Below are 5,558 nucleotides of genomic sequence, written 5' to 3'. Positions count from 1 at the left end.
AGAGTGTGAGAAGAGTTACCTGTTTCCTTAATACAAACATCGACCTCCTTTAAATGAGTGACTGGGTTCTTTCTCAACACTTGTTGTTCTTCTACGTAAAATTAAAGTCAAAGGAGAAGGCTTTCCTGTTAGAGACCCTCTGGGGATTACGTGTGCTCATCATCTTTCAATCAAGCACACGTCGTGTCAGACGCTTGAAGCTCCACAGGCAGCGTGTCCTGCAGCCACAGGACCTAAAAAAAGCGCTGAGAAATCAGCTTAGTATAGCTTCTCCTTTTCGTGTGTCTAGTTCACACTGTGCCTGTCTCCGATGTGAACTTCTGCTACGGTTATTCTGCTAAGCAGCAGCCTTCTTTCAATATAAACAGCATTTTTCTTCTTTCAGTATAATTTTGTTTTTCCAAATCAAATATTTTTATTATTATTTTAAAGTAAATTTTATTCATTTGATTTCTTGAACACATTTAAGCATTAAGAAAGCACAAAACAATATACAGTAATTGCTGTTATCCACTTCTGTCATCTGCCAAATTCCTAAACCTATAGAACAGGTGAGCAACATTACTAGCTTCTCACATATACCTCCTAAGATTTAAAAACTGTTCTGTAAGATAGTACAAATACAGATTATTTTTCTCTTCATTTCTCACCCCAGATGTGGTACATTATTTTGGTGCTTTTTTCATCCCACTTAAAAATAAATCTTGGGGTCATATGGGTCAGTTCAGGATGCCATGACAAAATGCTATGGACTGAGTGGCTTCCACAACAGAAACTCGCTCTCTTACAATCCTAGAGAGAGAAACACCAGCATGGTCAGGTTTTGATGCAGGCTTCTTCCTGACTTACAGGTGGCAGCATTCTTGCTGTGTCTTCACATCCGGAGGAGCCAGAAAGCTCTCTGATGTCTCCTCTTACAAAGGTGCTAATAGCATCATGGGAGCATTCATCCAGCGCTAATTACTTCCCAAAGGCCCTATCTCCAGATGTCACCAAACTGGAGGTTAAGACCTCAGGACATGAGTTTTAACGAAGATCTATCCATTCCTTAATTAAGACCTTTCCATATACACACATAAAGGGCTTCTCACAACTGAACGACATACCACTATTGTATTAAATGTCCTCAATATCAAATCTGTGAAGTCTGAAACTGAAGTCCTTATTATTATTATTATATATTTTTTTATTTAGTGCAGGGTCTACAAGGTCTCACTACACAGATTGGACTCATAGTGATCCTCCTGTTTTCAGCCTCCTAAGTGCTGGGATTACAGACATGTGCCACCATGCCCAGTCTCAATCCAGTTCTCAGTGCACCCTGGGGGTAGGACCAGCACAGAAGCCGGGGATTGAACCCTGGCCCCTGTGTCTGCCTAAGCAGGTGCTTTAATCTGCTAAGCTATCTGGCTGGCCCTATTTTTCTTTCTTTCTTTCTTTCTTTCTTTCTTTCTTTCTTTCTTTCTTTCTTTCTTTCAGGAACCAGGGATTGAACTCAGGTCCTTGCACTTGCCAGGGAAGCGCTTATTCCACTGAGCCATCTCCCCTGCCCCCCTATTTTTCTTTATTAATATGATCTACAGAAATAAAATGAGAAGACTTTATTGCTAGAGATTGAAAACTGATGTTTTTGATGATGTTAGCATAAACTGAAGTTATATTTTGATGATTGGTGGAAAGTGTCAAAACTGAAGCAATATGTTCAGAGCAGATACATTAGCACATCTTTAGATCCTCTAAAATTTTTGACTATATCTATTGTTCCTTTCAGATTTTATTTCCCCTTTCAGGTAGAGGTCAGATTTTAAGACACTAGTTAATGAACTGAAGAAATAAGTAAAATCACAGAATACTTTATTCTAGATAATTTTTAATGATTGCAGAATGAAGAAGAAAGGCTAATGATGTTAATCTATGTTTGTATAGCAGATTATTTTCCATGTATGATCTCATCTGATGATTTCTCTAGGAGGAAGTCTTGTAGGAGGGAAAGTGGCAAAAGACGAGTGGAGAGGGACAACTGAAGGAGCAAATAGAAGATGAAGCAAAGAAACAGGCTGAGTAAGTTTCCTATGGGGATCAAAGAAGAAGAAAATTTAGTGCAGGAAAAAAAAAGTATCTCTCATTCTGAGATAGAAATCAAAGGAGTTTTGTTGAAACTGTACTTCCGATTTGATTTGAAACTGTCTCATTGCTATCTGTTTATCAATAAAACTTTGAAAAAAAAAAAGAAATCAAAGGAGTTCATGAAAAGACAGGATTCTTTTGAGAAAAAGAAATTGTCTATAAAGATTCCTGACTAAAGACCTGAAACCAATCAAAGTAACCTTGAGTTGAAGGCCAAACTTGCAGGAGAAATGTGAAACAGGGGGCTGGTGAGATGGCTCAGTGGTCTAAAGCACCTACTTAGAAGCTTAGCAAACACAGGGACCGCGGTTCAATCCCCCAGCACCACATGCCAGCCAAACCCGCCCCCTGGTGGGCTGAGCTGGCCACACACACACACACAAATAAATCAATTAAAAAAAAAAGAAATGTGAAACAGGTAGCAGAATCATGATGTTGGCATAAAATAGTAGCAACATTGACTTGTTGTCACCAAATTACAAGCTCTCCAGCCCTCCAGTACAACATATTGGTCCCACTCATGTAATGGTGAGCCAGCACTGAGTCACTGGCGAGCAAAACAAACAGCTTAATGTCTTAAAAAACCAAACAAAGACAATAAAACCAGTTCTTCTATGATACAATTCAATGTTTAAGTCTGCTTCGAGCACCCTGCCCCAACCAATTCTAAAGGAAAATAATGCACTAAGAAAGCACTTAGGAAAATGCTTTCCAACAGGAGAAGACATCCTGCAATTCTCCAAACAAGAGTGATGTTATCTGTGGTCCAGTCTCTGCTCATTCTCTTTAGAGGATGCTGCTTTCTCTAAGATAATACGCTAGTGCTCATTGCTTTTGTTCTTTAAGCAGTGTGCATGTTAAAAAAGAAATGTAAGTCTATAGTTTATGGCAGTGGTGGCAAATCTATGACTTGTGTGCCTCAGTGGGCATACAGAACCCTCTCTGGTGGCGTACAAACCACGTCGCCCCACCATCATCCCAGCACTGTCTCTGAGCATCTGAACATCAGGTAATAGCACAGAGGAGCCACGAGCATGCTCAGAAAGGAATGGTGGCACTGGGCAATGACATCATGAGTAGTTTGAGCAGTGGGTCTCTAACAGATTTGCCATCAACTGGTCTATGGACAGCACAACTGAGAAGCAAAAGTATGATAGGTCCCCCTTCTTGATGGATCAGGCCACATGACATGGACACTCAGCCCTCCTGGGACCTCAGCCAGAAAATGAGATTCTAATCTCATAGCTCTTTGAGCAAATGTACCAATAAGTTACTAATTTTTCTATTGTGTTTTGTGAAAAGTAAATGTTACTATTTTCTTGCCCCTCACATCTCCTTCTCTTCTAACAACAGTGACACATACACTTAATTGGATCAATCATAGAGTGAGAGCCCTAAGATTGTTCTTTCCACTGACTCTAGATATCACCTGCACCAGCCTGCCCATCTGTCAGTGTGTGACACCAGCCAAAAAATTCTCATTTTTGTGTGAACAAATAGAGATTCTATCTTTTGCAGCTTTCTCTGGCCCAGCTGTACATAGAATATTTTATATTTACAAATGCTCAATAAATATACCTCTATGCAGATTACCTGGTTGATTTGAAGTTTCTCTGTACCTTGGCTTCTATATCTTCTTTGTGTCCTGTATCCTCATTGTCAACAAGGTTTGAACAAAACTAATGCTGCACTTCGCCTGAATTAACTGGGTGTCCTAATCCCCCAGTACTAGATTAAGTATTTAATGCATCTATTTCAGTTTCTTAATTTGTAAAATATAGCCATGATTAATAGAAATTACTTAGCCTCTACTACATCCACATAGTCTAGTGCTTAGCATATAATGTTCTAATTCTTACAGACCTCAGTAAGCAGTTTTGTGAGGCATGCATGAATCTGTTTTGTAGATGAAGAAGCTAAGATACAAATGATGTGAAATGAAGTGAGCAAAATCAGACAAGTGGATGGGCAAAATTCAGACTGACAGCCAAGATTTTCTGAGTCTGTGCTTTTCCCAATGTCTTATGATGTCCTACTTATTCAAAAAGCTTTTGTGCATGTAATAAGGTAATGCAGGTAAAATTGCTCTAAAAATAGAAAATGTTCTAAAATCATTCTCTAATTGACAACAAAAATGTGAAAATGGGCTTAGCCTTTAACAAGGAAGATTTAGGGCAAGGAGAACAGGCTGACTACCCTAATTGTGGCATTAGAAGCAGCAGTTGAAAAACATAAATGATGTTGAAGCTCATATAAATGAGAAATTTGATGAAACAAGAAAGAACAGCTGGGATTCTGTTCAATTTCCAAAGCCTCAGACCTTACAGACCTCAGTAAGCAAACTTTGCTTAGCTGGAGAAAACCAGCTCTCACTTCTAATTCTTTTCACTGGACCACTAATGCACCGGGCCCAGAATTTCCTTTGTGGTCTTATTGATAAGTAGAGCTTATAAAATATGAATATTTTTCTTTCAGGTCTAGATGGCAATTATCAATGTTATTTGAAATTAGCAACTGTAGAAAGACCTTTTGGTCCTCATATAGGTCCAGGAAGTTTATATTTGTAATGCCATGGATAAATTTTTGAAATCCTATCAAGTTAATTCCAATTTACCACTTCTAGTGCAACCCATGGGGAGAATAAAGACACTAAACCATATTTATAGTTATGGGGAACCAAGGGATCCTAAGTGCAGCCATAGTGATGGCTGTCTGGAACAAAGGGCCTCGACCCAGGACCTAACCCAGGTTTTATTCAGTCATGAAGGAGGAGTTGCTTGAGGATGAATGACTGAGAACTGCAGGAAGTAGGTGAGTACTGTGAGCAGGGCTAGGTAGGAGGCCTGTGTTTACCTATGCAATATGCAGAGAGAAGGATATGCAGAAAAAGTAACTGGCATTATACCATTGAGACAGTATCAAATGTTTTGGGGTCTGATGCTTCAGCTCTGATGTGTAATCTTTCAAGCCCCAGGAAGTCATAGCCTCTATCTCAAGGCTGGATACTAGCTAACAGAGTGGAGCACTGGCTCTTTGTCCTGTCTCAACTTGGCTCATGTTAAAGAGCAGCAGGTGTGGGTTATCAGGGAAACACACTTGCCGTCTTCAAAGACTACCACCAACACCTCAGGTAGACCAATGTGCACTACTTAAAGCCAATTGAAGAGATAAGGAAAAAACCTAGCCAGCTCTGTACCTATCAATACATGGAAATAGGGTCAGGAAATAGAGTCAGCCAAAATAGAGACTACTGCTCTTCTTTCAAGGAGAGTTGCCCAGGTAGTCCTGCACAAACAAACATATAGGTCATATTAATTGTCTGTGTAGAATTGTAATACATATGCAAGTGGTATTCTGTATAGATGTGTCTGCCAAGGCAAGACCAGGCTATGTGTCAAATAACAATTTGTAGTAAAGTCCTGTGTCCTTCA

Source organism: Octodon degus, unplaced genomic scaffold, assembly GCF_000260255.1.
Source record: "Octodon degus isolate 3935 unplaced genomic scaffold, OctDeg1.0 scaffold00109, whole genome shotgun sequence".
Lineage (NCBI taxonomy): Eukaryota > Metazoa > Chordata > Mammalia > Rodentia > Octodontidae > Octodon > Octodon degus.
This window is presented reverse-complemented; position numbering follows the sequence as displayed.